Consider the following 17216-nt stretch of genomic DNA (forward strand, 5'->3'; position numbering starts at 1 on the left):
TTAAGTCTAGTATCGACAGTAGTAGACCTAGTTAACGTCTGGTCTAGGCCTTTACTGCTGTAGGTATTATTCCAATGCGCAGAGCCTATTGGGAAATTAGGAACTACACTACATGGCGCCCAACGTGTTTGGAAAGGGCGATAAAACTAACGTAAGACATTTAGAGTAACTCAGTCGTGCTTTCTCACTCAGACCTCTTTTCCCAAATACTCCAAAGACGTCTGGAGTGGGTGAAAGGTCATATCCGCCAGACCTCGCAGGAGGGAACTCCTATGTATGGTTCTTGGTATAGTCAACGTTGAAGGATACACTGTTCCAAAATATTGTGCATCTAATCTTTGTTTCCATAAAGAAACCTGATCTGCAAATAAACATAATACCATCTGGTCAGTAAAATGGATGAAAGTGATGAGGAAAGAGAAACAGTTAGATTAGCAACTGAACTCGCAGCAGCTGATGCTACCATGCAGGCTGCAGACGCGGAAATAATACTCATTCCGGTCGTCAAAAGGAGATCTATAACCCTAAAACTTATAGAAAATGGACTGACACCTAGAGGTGGCACAGTCATATTCGTAATTGAGGCACACGAATATCGGCAGACAGAGGTATACTATACATGGATACATTTTCCAGCAGCTAATGCTGTAACAAAGTACTTCCACTATTACAAAATAGAGGAACCTCCTGAAACGTACACTCCTTTCGAGGAGGTGGAAGTACCACTCAAATTCCAAGAGCATTTGCTCTTATTTGATGGCGCCCTAATACATAACAATCACATTACAAGGCTCGGTCCTTTAGGTAGACCAGGAGCAACGTGGCCGGTCCTAGCCGGATACACACCACATCCAGACATCGATAGGATGCCTGCAGCAGAGCTGTTAATACAGCTAAAACAATTACTAAAAATTCATAGACAATTAGTTCAGTATGTAATGCGGACTTCAACAATTCAGCCAGCGATTAAACTTCCACAGCTGACCCCTCACCAGGGGAACACAAATAAAATTACACCACAGAACATCCAATCCTGCCTAGGTAAAGTTCCAGCTAAACGGGAACAAATACCATTCTGGTTGGCACAGAAAATTACCTAAATAGAGGCGGTGTTTCCTGACACCACCCCGCTGGAAAAACACAGGATTCTGACTATATGTCTCCCAATGGGAATCGCACCACACATAGAGGACTGTGACACTTGGGGTACAGTATTTGCTTCCATCTACACAAAAACGCACGGTGTCCCATCCATTTCGGTGATACCAGATGTGCTAAAACAAATTCAAGATGAATACGGTCCAGAACCTGCTTTAACTCTTGGTATGAAATTACTGAAAGACTTCAAGCAGGTCTCGGCTATATTATTAGCCAACATAAAAGGTGAAGCAGCAAACGTGGCGATCCGCCAAAGGTTAAAAGAGACAGATATAGCAGACCAACCAGCTGAAATTGCCAGAATCATAGAAAAATCCTATGAGGAACTAGGCAGAGATAGTTTAGGTGGAATACCATTAAAACCGCAACTGACTGACAGTCCAGAAAAAATATTTTTTAATAATAATTCACCCAAAAAGAACTGGGATGGAAACAAACAATCCAATCCTAAAGAAAAGAAATTCCAGTCCAGAGGAAGGTCTCCTAGGCGAAGAGGAAAATCTCCAAACCGAAGACAGAGGTCACCACAGAATGACCCCTCTGGGAATAGATATAACCTTAGAAATAGGGATAATATTAAAAAACCTGATAGATATCAAGACATTGATACACGTCCCTCTCAATCTTTTCAGAATTCCTCGCAGAAATCGGAAAGAAGAGGACGATCAGAAGAGCACGCCAAGTCCAAAGACAAGGAACCTGCTCAACTAAAAAAGAAATTACAATTTCCTAAAAAGAAGGTAGCCAGTATCAAGGTAGTTAACCATGCCGAGAATACTGAGGACACAACTGAAAAACGGAGAGTGGGCTCAGACAATGCTAGACAGCGCAGCAGAGGTGAGCATAGCTCGCAAAGTCCTTATGAATCATCTGGAGACAGTGGACACGAATGAATATCTTCAAGTGGAAACTGCAGACACCAGAGTTAGCAAGCCCCACAAGATATACGAGATAACATTACGTATAGAGGGAGATAAGACTAGGAAAATAAGGGGACTATTTTGGGATAACCTCTCCAAGGGCTATGACATCCTTCTAGCTGAAAAAGACTGGCCACCGGAGTTTGTTAGGGGGTGCCCTCATGGCGAAGAAGTAATTATGCCTGCCTTCTCGAATCACATCCCGATTCATAAAAAATATACACTTGCTAGAAAGTGGGCAGTGGCCTTAGCACCTGCTTTATATAAAAATCATGTAGGATGGGATGAGGATTCTCCTCCTCACAAAATCCAGTTAAAATCACAACCAACTGCACAAAGGCAGTACCCAATTAAGCAAGAAGCTAAAAAACAGGTAAATGAAATACTAGATCAGCTAGAATACCAGGGGGTGATTGAAACTTGCACCTCACAAATGAACAACCCTTTGTTTCCGGTCTCCAAACCAGACAATTCATATCGTCTAGTTTTGGATTACCGACACCTTAACACATGTTGCAAAACTTTTGCAGTGCAAAACTCACACAGTGCTGCACTAATGAATAACATAGTGCGCAAAAAATACAAAACAACCTTGGACATTTCCAATGGATTCTTTTGTCAAAACATAGCACCAGGGAGCAGATATGTAACTGCATTCTCAGTAAATGGCACTCAAAAACAATTCTGTCGTTTAGCCCAGGGGTACAAGAACAGCCCGGGGGTATTCTCAGCGAGAGTAACAGAATTACTACAACTATATGATGATGAAGCATTATCTTATGTCGATGACATTTACTTAACAGATGATGACTTGGAGACTCACTTGAAAAGAGTGAACACCATAATACTTGGGTTCGCTGCAGAGGGTTACAAATTCAACTTTAAAAAATCCAGAATTGCCCATCTGACAGTCCTGTTCGAAGGATATGAATTATCAAGTGTAGCCTGGCTGACAATTTTCTAGAAAAATGAGCCGTACACCAGAACTAGAAGAATTAAAAAATCTAAAATATGAAAGAACGTATCCTCTGCCAATCGACATTCTGCCCTTACGACACTACTCTTGTGTAATCTTTACAAACGGAAATGCTCAACCCTCCGTATGGGGAGAACAAGCATACAACCCCACATGTGAGATTACAAAAGAAGTGTGGCGCGGAGGTAAACTGAAACCTCTATTAACAAAGACACACTCAGTAGAAACTAATTCAGAACGACAAACTGAAATAATAGCTTTGAAAATGGCGCTAGATAATGCGGATCGCGAATTCCCGACACTTATAGTGTCAGATTCATATTACTGCGTCAAATCATATAACAGCGATTTGCAGAAATGGATTCAGAACGGTTACAAAGATGACACAGATGCACCAATAAAGCAGAAACTGCTCTAGGAACAGGTAGCTCTTTTACAAAAAAAACTCCCAAAGACTCACGTGACTCACTCACTGAGTCATCAACGTGATGGCGTTCACGTTGCAGGGAATTCATTGGCTGAAACAGCCGCAGCGGAAGCCACTCAATTGGCTCCCGTGGATCAAAAAAAGCGTACATTAAAACACATTGACGGTGAAACAGTGCTGGCGGTGAAAACGTCATCAAAAGGCGACTGCTCAGCGTTACCGATCAATTATCCACTCAATTACACATACATAATCGATGCAAACTCCGTCCCTTTTGCTCGAATCCCTGGAGTGGGGGATAGAGTGATTCCAAACATGGACAGGAGAAACTTGTTAATCGCAGACGCTCATAGGGGTGAGGGTCTTGGACACCTCAAACTAAAAGATTCTCTGGAAGAATTACAATCAAGGTACTGGTGGCCAGGCATGAGCCTACATCATACCATGTTTGTAAAAAACTGCCCAAACTGCAACAGAGATCGCAGTGGGGAGAGAAAAAGTTTAATACCTCGTCGCATCAAGGCGGATAATATTATCGGTAAAAAGCAGGGCTTGCGATTAACATACACAGGCTAGTTCCACTTATAATGTAGATCCCCAACACTCGGCTGACGTCCGGACTGTTATACAAGATTTGCGAGTCTAAATGGCATATACGCTAAGAGCATGCTACGTTTGACCACTGTTTTCACTCTAGCCCTCCGGCCGGGGGGGAAACATGGCCAAATGAGCACAGTCCAGCGGGAATCTTCTCACTTCCTTCCTGAGGGTACGGGATGGTGTAAAGAAAAAACTAAGGCAGAAAGCAATCTATAATGGAAAGGATATTAGGTTCGGGAGCTGGGTGGGTCAAACATCTAATAAGTGTCCAACGTAGTCTAAATAACTTGCCAAGAAATTCTCTGAAGGGATTCAGTCCGTACGAATTATTATTCGGAACTAGGATGTTGATCTCTGACCTTGATAGTCAGACTTCAGTGGTTAAAGAAAAAAGCTTTGATGTCAAAGACCGTTTGGCTATTTTGCAGGACTTAAACAAAACAAGAAAAGACCTGAGCAACATACAGTTGAAACAACAGCCAACGACCACTGAAGAATCACCACCTGTCCCAGCAAGACCTGTCTGGATTCCAAAAGTCGGGGATCTAGTCAGGGAGAAGATCGCGGTAAAGAAGGAATTTGGGCCTTCTTACAGAAAAGCAGTTGCTGTCTTGTCTGTCAACGGGACAAGATCAGTTGTACTACCGCCCCTTGCTGGTAAAAAGGAGAACCGAGTTGTTTCCATCAACCTGGTAAAACCACAACATGTGGCCGATAACAAACGGTAGGCCAAGTGGACTCCCAATGAGTAGCAGAACACCAAGGTTTGCTACCAGTACAGAGGTTCTAACAAAGAGGCTCATCACATTCGAAACGCCTACAGAAGAACAACAAGGACTATGCAACAATGCAATAGAACTAAGACCTCTGACAACCCAAATAAAAACATTTAGCAGAGACACACCAATCTACAGTGAAGTACCAAGTGAAACTGCAAGAAACAAAAATCCTGAAGCAATTGGAACAATTGACAGAACTGCATCCGGGTACTTCATCAACTTCGATGATTCCTCTGAAGGCTTCAGTGAATCAAAGACACAGCCATCATCAAAATCCTTTAAAGACAAAGCTAAGGAACTTTTGAAACAACTGAAAGAAACATATCTGATCTCTCCATGGATTGAATTTTGGGTGAGTTTTGGTGCATTTATCCTCATACTTTGGCTCATCATGGTATTTACTTTGGGACGCTTCATTGAGGGAAAATATGCTAAAATGGACACAGCAAGTCAGAACATCAACTTGGTCCTCAAGCCACACACATCTTCACACGTCGAGAAAAGAGAACTTTCTCCAGAACTTTCTTCAGCCAACTTCACAGCAAATCCGATACCTGGTGGGGTAGCCTGGGACCACACTGACTATGAAATTTATGGTCCGGTCGAAATCCTGAAGTATCCACACCAAATCAAGATCTCCTTGAGTGACTTTGCAAAACCAAACTCATTTGCTGATGATTGGGACTTCGAAAGCATTAATAATAGGATGTCTGATTTAGTGATGTCTGCTAAATTTACAAAACATGATTATTTGCAGGGTTCTACAAATTATGATAGTATGTATTGCTATAACCACTATGGTAACCATTTCTTACATAAATCTGCACAAGCTAGAACTGTTTTAAATTATAATCAATGGGAACATTGTGCAACACCTCCAAAAGGGAGCTCAAGAACCGTATATGACAAATATTCATATTTTTCAGGTTTTAACACAAGTAATGCTGAAACATTTTATTATAAATTGTCAAACAAGACAGGGATGAAAACCATGATAACCAACACAAAATTGATATATTCAGACTCATTCTTTGAAAAAATGAATACTTTTGGATTTGATTATTGGGACAAAAATGTTGATTTGAAAAGTGTTTGGGGTACAAAAGAATGGCAAGTACAGGGTATAGAAGCTTTGTTTAGAGCCTGCATGATCCCAGAACAAATGATATTTTTAAATGACACTGTTCAACAAACCACCTGTCTTGGCTTAGCCAAAATCAAGGATTTAAATAAACCGTCTATTCCAAAGCCAACAATGTTTAGCAATAGCTCTACAGATGAAGAGATAGACGTAAACCATATTTTAAACCAAAACAGAACACATCCTGATTGGAAACAATGGTTGATCTGGCCCACAGATACAAATAACTGTCAAGACAGATTCCTGAATAAAACACAGGGGTTCAAAATGACCAGGCCAGACCCTAGATATTCCCTAAGACAACACCCAGGGATAATAACAACCTACAGTGTGGGCAAATTATGCCTTCAATTGCTTCATACTTCCACACTGCCTGAAATTAAGCAACACCTAACATTATTTACTGATGGTGCTGACTTGCGTGATTTCATAATGGGACCACGCAAACAGCGTCAAAAGCGTTTCATAGCAGCCTCTGTATATGCAGCATACAATGAGGCCTGGAAGGTTACTCAAATTGAGACAGCAGAAAGAATACGGGAAATTGACCGTATTAATTTGGAAAAATCACTTTCTGTAGTGGACAATGGGTTAATGACTCTGTCCTCCAGAATTTTTTCTTTGGACAGCATTGTGTCTTCAGCAATCGATATATTATCGCAAGACTTACTGTTGTTACAACATGGTCAGTCACAATTGCGTTCTATTGTACAGCTTGGCTGGACGTTACAAAATCTGCGTTCAGGCTATGTGCCTTGGCGTTTAATCAACACAACGTCATTATTCCAAATCTTTAACCTTACTGATAGACAAATCGGTATGGCGCAAAAGGGTGCTGATTATACAATCTTGAGCATTGAAAAACTAGAAAGATTACCAATGACAATGTCAGAACGACCTGTCAGTGAATGGATAATCCATGGAATCATAAATATTCCAATCTCAACCTTCAGGTTTCAATACTGCCAAAAATATATACAGGCTGGCATGTACGAGAAATTGGGAAAGGGGTACCTTAAAACAACATGGAACCTGCCCTATTCACATGCATGTGTCAGTAATAAAGGACAGAAAGTGTTTCTTAGTGGCAACAATTGTGCTATGTCACTAAGCGGCACGCTTCTGTGTAATGGAATTAGTTTGCATGGAGCCTGTGAGGGAAATTCATACAACCTTTCATGTCACCAGCAAGGCGCACCTGCAACTGAAATAGAACCATTCTTTCAAAGACTCTATAATGGGAGTTACATTCTAATTGTAGACCGCAGATGTTGTAGTCTTATGCCCGGGACTCCTTATCTAGTAACTACAACGGCGAAGGTCAAGTGCTGTGGACGTTCTTTGTTCCCCAGCTCCTTTCCAGACAGGGAGGCAAGGGCATGGCCCAGTTTGAAAATTACTTCTATTCGAATAGATACTTTAAGCAGAATGAAAACAGTGCTTCTTCAGACGCCTACAAGGCTCACGTCGTCAAAAGAAACGTATGATCTACAAGTCGCAAGGACGACTGCAGAGATACATACATTATTATCAACTAATTCCCCCGTACATTTCGCGGAAATCCTGAGCGAAATCTTAAATATTTCTGATGCCACTGGGGTCTCAAAGGTATTTAAGACAGTATTTTCGATGGCATTAACACCATTCAAAGCCATATTGGGTATTTTTCCAGATTTCGTCCATTCGATTTTTGGCGGACTTCCCCTTATTCTGGGACTAATTGCAGGAATCCTATTCCTAGTCCTTATTTTTCGTTATGGCAACCCATGTCACAGAACAAACTCTCGCGACAATGGAAGATACGCTCCTAGCCATTGGATACCGGGACCGGATATCAAAAATCCTGGGACTCTCCCGGCTTAGAGACCTGAACATGACTTGGTTTCTATCATTTCGACCTATGTGGCAAAGGTGTGTTTTACCTGTCTTAAGGTGTCTGCTATGCGGAGAAGAATGCGTGTTAGACATCTGTCTGACTCTACGATCGGATGCGCCAGTGGATGCAGATACACTGTTGGTTCCTACCAAGGTTCACGCTTTGTGCTGCCCTCAAAGGCTGCCTATCCTGATGACGGCATTCGTGGAAGCTTCACCACTACGATTGAAGAGTAGTGAAGTTCAAGATGAAAGCAGCATCGAACAGGTACGACCTTCTGTCAGCAATACAATTAAGAATGTCAATGGAGACAATCATGCGAATGAATGCATGGTTACACCTATTTCCGACTTAGTGGAACTTTCCCAAGAAGATGTTGACAGTTTTTTCGAAAGCCTGACTGATATGATGTTCTCTCCTGAACAGAAATAGAGACTTTTGAGTAAACTCTCACACAGCATTCCCTGAATTCGGCCTTCAACTTTAAAAATAAAGTCACATGAACAATTTTAACTCCAGTTCACGGACAGCAATTTTTTCAGCAAGCCCCTGAAATATTTTTCTATATATTTTTCCACGGGACACTGATCTTCTGCTTAAAGTAAGAAACTATTCCTAGAGAACTAAGATTTCTATTTTTAGACACTCTATAGACTTTAGCTGCCCGCTGGTATGTTCACAAATATTTTATTATGTGATGAAATGGTCTCGAACTTCCTTTCTGTATAGCCATATTAAGAGCCATTTCATGTGTATTTTTCAAATACCAAATAAGCAATAATGTATACAAATGCGTGATTACTTTAGCATTGTTATACAGCTTAAGTGCATACAATATATATGACTGCAATTTTTCAGTATATTTGAAAATTTCAAAATGCATCTATGTATTTTGGGGTGGTAAGGTATACACTATACTCTATAGTATGTTGTACTATGTTATACTATGCATAGATTAGTAGATATGACCATAGTTAGCGTGGAGTGGGTGTCGTGTATTTCTACAGGTTCTGAATCGATCCCCCTATTCCTGACCCTATTCTGGTTAAACTAACTAGCTAGTCAACTAACAGTCAGCCCATGAGATAAGAAATTCCCCATGATGCAGATACCGTTATCTGACGCAGTCACACTACGGCACAGGAACGTGTTATCTGATTAGGTCATAACGCTTGAGATCTAATTAGACAAGCGACATTCCTCCAGCCCCTGATAAGGCATACGACGTTCTCATAACAAATCAAACCTATGACAACCTGGACAATCCGTGCGGCCATTGTTTTGATTTCACAGAGAACTTTAATAAAGAATGTGCTAACGAGCAAGTCGTATGACATCTTTATTGACGTATCTATGTCCATCCTTACGTCAATCTCGGCACCTTTAAGGTATAAATATTGCCGATCTTGCCCTATGCAAACACACGCGTGGTGACAAGACGGAGCAGCCACACTTGCCGAAGCCGAGAGCAGAAGCAGACCCCGCTGGCAGCAGCCCCGCCTTCCTGACGCGCTGAGAGACGCGCTGCTATCTCAAGCCGAGAGACCCAGCACCGGCGCTTCTGGGCAGCCCTCGCAGGCAGCCTGGAATATCGAGAGCAGAGAAAGAGATACCATTCCTCATTCATCCTAACTTCCAGGTACAGAACTGAATAACCCCTCGCAGAGAATTCTTTAGTTATTCACTTGGCAAAAACAAACTTAACTTAAACTGTAACTTTCTATTCCCGCCCACGCATTAGACTTAGGTCAGGTACACGGGGTAGGCGTATTTAGAAACACCAGTTGAGTACGTTTAGTCAAATGTATATGTGTATGTAAATATATTTTAATCATTTTAAACATCATATGGCTCAGAAACCATATCAATGTTTTTACAGTATTATTTTATACTATTGCTTCTAATGTATGCACTTTACTTAACTATAAGTATCGCAATAATATCGATCCATTTCTCTTGTATGAGAAAAAAGACTGATCAATAAATAACACCTTTTTATTGAACACGCCCGTCTCTTTCCTTTTCTCTACATCCTGATGAGACTAAGAATGCACGTACTGACTGAGTAAAATAATTGCCTTGTGCTCACACAACTCTGGAGATTGACTCTTGATTAGGGGAGAGCAAAGTTGTCATGTTCTATGGTTGTCAGAAACTAAATCCCTTCTTGTCTAATCAGGGGAGGTAATTCTCTCTTGAACATTCGAGAAAGTTTCTAGCGAACTCTGAGCTTAGCTGGCAAACCCAAAACTTTAAGTCTAGTATCGACAGTAGTAGACCTAGTTAACGTCTGGTCTAGGCCTTTACTGCTGTAGGTATTATTCCAATGCGCAGAGCCTATTGGGAAAATAGGAACTACACTACACTTCGACATGTACAGTGGGAGTTGTAGGCCGTGTGTGCTGTGCGGTGCATCCTGCTTTTTCCTTCCACACCGGCTGCTTTTGAGTGGAGTGGGAGTTGTAGTCCATGTGTGCTGTGCGGTGCATCCTGCTTTTTCCTTCCACACTGGCTGTTTTTGAGTGAAGTGGTAGTTGTAGGCCGTGTGTGCTGTGCGGTGCATCCTGCTTTTTCCTTCCACATCGGCTGTTTTTGAGTGGAGTGGGTGTTGAAGGCCTTGTAGCTACCTGCTGGTGTCCCTTCTATCCACCTGGCCCACCCCCTCCCATGCATACTGTTTGCACTACGCACCTGCACCACTGAAATCCTTGCACTGCCCCTACCTGCCCTCCATTGCCAGGGCATCAAGATCTGGTGTCCATTGCAGGGCAGAAAGGCAAATTCCTCTTCTTGCCACTACATCTTCACTGGGTGGGGCTTGGAATAAAGCAGATCCTTCTCTGCACCCCTCTTCTCAGCTAGTCATCTATTAAACTTTACTCCTCTCAGAGCAGGCCCTGCTATCTACCCCTGCTAGGGCAGCTCCTGTTGCTCCGGGGTGGACCTTACAAAGGATGTTAACAAATTGCTGTATTTAGCGCATGCCTTCGGGTCCCTCACCTCTGTCCTGAGTAGACTCTGCCATGGATGCTGTATCCTGTCCTTGCCGTTGGGTGGACAGAGTAGAGAATTTACCGTCTGTAGCCTGTCCCTGTAGAGCAGAGGTCTTCAAACTTGTTTCAGTTGAGCCCCCCCCAGCTGAACTTTTTTAGATGTCGGGCCCCCCCTCCCCCACTACCTTACTCTGCACACTACATAATCGACCGCCATTCGCATATCCGAAGCCATATCCGGCAAATAATGTTAAACACAGTAAGAGTGTTTAGTAAACTGCAGGTTTGTGAGTGGGTGTGTTTAAATGACAGAGGCTTATTACACAGTACAAATCAAAAAATGTATAGATAAAATATGTGCAAATTATTTTTACTAGGGTTTTACTGATGCAATTGTGTCATAATGTTAATCGTGTTGTCATTTGTGTCCATTGTCTTTATACTTCCGATTGTATTACTATATAACTGTATGCCACATAAGGTGCAGACATCATTCAGTCAGACGATAAGTGGTGCTTTACAGGGGTCCTAAAGTAAGAAATAAACATAAAGGCATGAGTTGCGTACATTGCTAGTAAGCCTTCAGTTCGACACAGGCATCTCCAAAAGAGCTAAGTGAACATTTACCAAACCAAGAACGGAATGAAAATTGAATGGTCGTTAAGCGCTGGGATGCTTCCGAGTAGCCATGCGCTATAGAAGAGCCTTTACAATACAATACTACAATACAATACAATGGTCGAAAAGCTGCTATGCCATTAAAATATGATGGACTTTTAATTTACTGGTTTCGGAGTTATGCACTGCGAATCTTTCCTATGAAAAACTGCATGTTAATTTGAGGAAGTGTAAGGTTGTGCACCCCCACCCCATTATAATTTCTGAGCCATTTGAGGATCTGCCCACTGAATGCTGTTTACCCATGGCTTACACAATATGAATTACTGTGGAGGAAGTTGCCAAACCAACCTGACGAGTACATGATGTATTAAACATGCATGAAAAATGGCTACATTACACATGCACTTTTGTAATTTTTAAATAAAACGGTGAGTGTATGGCATGCTCATATTTACTCAATTTAAAGAGAAACTTGCCTCCTTTCTTTGAAAAACTTCCTCCATAGCTGCCAAGGTTTCAGATTGCCATGTGTTACATTTTTATAATTTCAGTGAAATTATGAGTGACTTTTCAACGGCAATGAGTGACACTTTCTCGAGATCATAAATCGTGCAATGAAGGCAAGGGAAACTTCTAAATATCAGAAATTACAGCCATTTCAGCAACAAGAAACTCCAAGAACTTCTTAAAACTGCTGAAGCGCACCAGAAATGGAAGGACACTAACCCTAGTGCTCCCTCCTGGTACCTAAGAAGGATGACAAGACTGAGCAGCCCTGCGGCCAGTGCTGAGATTATTACTCTATGACTGAATTTGAAATGAAATCTCAGATCTAAACGTCAAGGATGACGAGACAGAGCAGCCCTGCGCCTGCAGATTTTACTGTGTCTCAATTATCAGATCTCATCTCATCTAGCAATGCGTGGTGCGTTTCGCGCTGTGACTGAAATAAGAACAACTCTGTGGTCATGAGATTGAACAGGGGGCCTCTGAGGAATGACGCTAGCCCCTCGCTACCCCTTCTCCCTCACCCCCCACCCCTGCCCGCCCCCAGTGCTGAGAGAGCAGAGCGAGCCCTGCCTGGTAGAACTGTCACGCTCTGACCCGTGGTGACTGAAGATAAACCTTACTATTGGTGCCCAAAGATAAGGAGACTCAGACAGAGCAGCCCTGAGAATTAAATCAGATGATCATACTGCAGTTAAACCAGGCTCACTCAGGAAGGATGATGAGACCGAGCAGCTCGCTCCTGGCATAGTTGGACGGCTTCCAGTTGTTCTTTGGAGCTGCTTGATGCCACAATGGCAATAATCAAATGAGGAATTGTGCCAGGTAGGCGAGGCGGGTTCAAAAGCATGACTAGCCCAACAAGGCTCGGTGTGCGGCAATTAGTGACCCCCCTGGGATCAGTGGATTCATTAGGCAGCGTTGCTTCAGTGCTCGCTTTTATTGTGAAAGCATTGAGAAACTACAGTACTGCTTGCTTTTATTTTATGGTTACTTGCTTGCATGCGTTTTATTTACCTGGGGCCGGACTTGTGTGTTTCCTACCCCCACTATAACCCGGAAGTACTTTTACCTCGATCAATTCGTTCTTAAATGTGCATATGCAGATGTATTGTTAAATGGCGGTTCTGTGCTTTGCTAAAACGTTTTCAAATGTTCTAATGTATTGCTATTTTTTTACATCCGTCTTTTTTGTTAATGTGTTTTTTTTAGATTTCTGTTTGTTTTAACGTGATTTAAATTCAAGAGTTAAAGACAGAAATTGCTTATATTTTTGAGGAGGAGAAGAATACGAAAATATGTATTTTCGACCGTTGCTCAAAATCCCATCCTTTGCAGTGGAAATGTACGCGAAGAAATGTACGCGAATGAAATAAACCACAATTCAACAGCTGATCTATATATGCAATCCTCCCGGATGGTTATTTCCAAGGGCTGAAATGTTTCAGCTGCCGTGGGAGGCTGGGAGCCTCGTGTGATGTGAAACCGAAAGCAAATTGCTCCCGTTTTCTTTCAAAATAGAGACGTATGTGCATGATTAGTACAGCTGGAAACAATCTAAAGTGACATTTAAGGGTGGAGTGCGCGCCCCCCCTGAGATGGTGTCGCGCCCCCCTAGGGGGGCGCGCCCCACAGTTTGAAGAACTCTGCTGTAGAGGGTGCTTCACCGTCACACCGGTGTGGCCCCGTTACAGCTTTACTGGCTGCCTGTAGTTAGTGTATGACATGGGTTACTGGAGTTGTTTTTTTTCTTTACTCCTGGGTGGAGTAAACCGGAGCAATGAAATTCTGTCATTTCCATTTCACATATAATTGGTGATCATAACTAACTCACTCTCAATAACTCACTCACTAACTCTCTCACTCTCACTAACTAAATCTCACTCACTCTCACTAACTCAATAACTCTCTCTCACTAACTCACTCTCTAACTCTCTCACTCTCACTAACTAACTTTCTCACTAATTTTATCACTCTTACTAACTCTCTCAATCTCTCACTAACTATCTCTCACTAATTAACTCACTAAATCTATCACTCTCACTAACAAACTAACTAACCTTCACTCTCCTGTTATTTATACCACCCCTTTAACAATAAACACCATAAAAAGCAACGATTAGAACAGGCAGATACAAGTTGCCAGCATTCAAACATAAAAGAAACCTCAAATCATAACTTCTAATTATTAGTTTTTTATCATCGTCATTTTGTTGTACATTATACATCATAACTAAACTAACAAAAATGCTTCTCACACTTCTTTATTATAACATTTCAGCATACTGCAGACTTCTGCACAACACACCTTAAAAAGAAACACAAACTCAATATCTCAAGACCTATTGGCTATGCCAATGCTTGTTTTGTGTATTTCAGCAAGATTACTTCTGGTGGGACTTCTAGTGTCACTTTTTGTCACTATTAAATTAGCTTCACACATTCCCTTTATTGCTGGATTTTGAGACTCTTCACCAGGGGCGTAGGAGACACTAAAATTCTGGGGGGGACAGGGACAACCTTGTGGACTTTCCAGTGACCCCATACAAATCGCCGCCCGCTAAACAAATACAATCGCATACTTTTGAAGTGAAATATTGAGAAAAGCAGTTATGTAATCAGTTTGCATTATGCTTTATTGTTATTTACACTCATATAGTAATCAGACCAAATGTTAAAAAAACATGTATATGAATCTTGCATCTTCATTCACCAAGCAAACAAAGGTCGCTGACTTAGGGTGGGGGCATCGTGTTTGCAAGTGCATTATGGTTTGAAAAGTACCTGCTGCTGTATTCCTTGTCTCCAGCAATTTTCAGGTAACAATAAAAATGTGAAGATAACTTTGGTGATTAATGTTCTTTATTGAGAGAGATCGGAGGTTTGTCTGGTGGAAGTTTTGACTCATGGTAAGGTAGGCACAGTGGGTTAATATGCCTGCTGCAAACAACGTCTACCACGCAGATCACAAATTGCATATCATGTAAATAGGTCAGTGAGTTACTGCTTTTGGATTCTGTTGGTATTTGCAGTTTATAAGTTAAAATCCTAACATTGAACAGTGAGCTATTAACCGTCATCAAAGAGCTGCATGAAAACTTCACGGTATAGATTAGAATCTTATGATTTTTTCCCAGTCTTTCCTTATCCTAATGTTGGAAAATGGGTTCATTAGGATAAAAATCAATTCTGATTATTAAAGAGAACCCCCCAACCATGATGTTATGTTTTAATTTCTGAGTTTGTGCTTCTCTAGTGTTGCAAAGCCGCCTTGTGCCCTGGCACTCCCCAACTTTTTGCTGATTGGTACTGGTGGTACCTGACTCTGACTGACCCTGGTCTCTGCCTGAACAGGCCCAGGGCCAGTGCTATTCTGAAAGAGACACTTAAAGATACAGTGAAAACACCTACATACACTAAGGTGCACTATGGGTTAGGGTACCCTTATCATTGGCATGACCTCTCCTATACGGCCCTAGTACATAATAGGGAAGGGGTATTAGAACTACCTTTTAAGTCCCTAGAATATAATAGGGCATTTCATTTTAGAGGCCAGCAGCCCTTTCTGAGTTTGCATGTGAGCACTGCTGAAGCCTGAGGTCAGTTTAGAAGTAGCCCTGTGTTGTAGGACTGTTTTAAAATGCAAATTGTGCCCAAACTCGACTTTTGGGTTTGGGGAACTTACAAACTGATCAACTACAATGTTGGGGCAAAATTAGGTTAAGTGGAAAAATGTTTTCCCCTTAACTATGGATGTATCATATTTGCTAAATTCTTGAGTCCGTCGGTGCACTCTAATTTTTCTTATTTAAACTCTTTTTTCCGGGTAATTGTTTGTGCAACTTCTACCTAGTGTTTTGTCTAAAAACACTTTACTTCAAACGTATTAGGGAGGATAGGAAAATTCCGTCCTTGTTGGTGAGTGCACACTTCACTTGACATTCAAGTCTTTTCAACTTTTTCTATTTACAAATCAGTCTGAGTCGCTGTTCTTGAGGAATATTATTTATTTCATATTTCCTTTGATCATTCAGTAGTTTTGCTGATTATATTTCATCAGTTTCATTTTGCCATCATATTTCCACATATACCCAATGCATTTCGGGTCGTAAGGGAGACCCTTCCTCAGGGGTCCGTGAATACATGGCCGATACACACTAGTTCTTCGTCATTATTTATTTTGCCGAAATTTACTTTCCCACCCAATCCCACAAAAAATATCGACATTATAATCAACATTGCAAATTACACTCGTGTCTAGCACTAATCACGGAATTACGTCACTATTCATATTGACTCTTTCGGAACATCCTCTAATAATTTTAATTAAATACAGTGTACACCTTAATTTCTTTAACCTTTGATATTACTATACAATACGATATTTGATGCTAGAACATCCCGATCACATGACCGACTGACTACCAATGAAATCAGCCACTTCATCCAACAAGGCTGATCTAAATCTAACTACCTAGGTGATTGGTTACTCATTCTTGCAATTTACACTCGTGTTTAGCACTAATCTCGGGATTACGTTAATATTCTAATTGACTTATTCGGAACACCCATTAGGAATTTTAATTCTATATAGTGCACAACTCAATCCCTTTAATATTACTATAAAATACGATTTTTGATGATCGAACATCCCGATCACATGACCGACTGACTACAAATGAAATCAGCCCGTTCATCCAACGCGGCTGATTTAAATCTAACTACCTAGGTGATTGGTTATTCAACCGGCAACCTACGGACGACGGGAAAACACTAACATCGCAACCACAGAAGTAAGTTATGTTAGAAAATTAAACATAGTTTACATACGGGCAGAGATAGTCATCTGTAATAACCGGCGCCCTACATAATAACACGATGCTCTAACAAGTTAACGATTAAATTCTGCCACTGTATTTAAACGCCGACACAACGTAATTTATATCTTTAACATGCCAGGGCCGATATTGAATGAAGTGAATAAACACACCATGGAAACCCCGTGATTTAAACCTCCGAATCTATTTAAAATATACACCTATGTATCCTCATCCTAGAGTCAGGATTCTATGTATCACACACTGTCTAACGATGATACTGCAGTTACCAGAAATTTAAAGTGAGTCATTTTTTGTAAACAGATGAAACTATGTTATGAATGATGTATAAGGCTAGCTAAAGTTCCCTGTTCTTTCCTATTCACAGACCCCTGAGGAAG

The 17216-nt window shown here is 41.3% G+C and overlaps 2 pseudogenes; both read left to right on the top strand.

Annotated features, from left to right (window-relative positions):
* The first annotated feature begins 395 nt into the window (after positions 1 to 395).
* LOC147662634 (uncharacterized) lies at positions 396 to 2051 on the top strand (annotated as a pseudogene).
* Positions 2052 to 3046: 995 nt separating this feature from the next.
* Positions 3047 to 4057, top strand: LOC147662635 (uncharacterized; annotated as a pseudogene).
* Positions 4058 to 17216: the final 13159 nt, after the last annotated feature.

The sequence above is a fragment of the Lissotriton vulgaris genome, unplaced genomic scaffold (assembly GCF_964263255.1).
Source record: "Lissotriton vulgaris unplaced genomic scaffold, aLisVul1.2 SCAFFOLD_1267, whole genome shotgun sequence".
NCBI lineage: Eukaryota > Metazoa > Chordata > Amphibia > Caudata > Salamandridae > Lissotriton > Lissotriton vulgaris.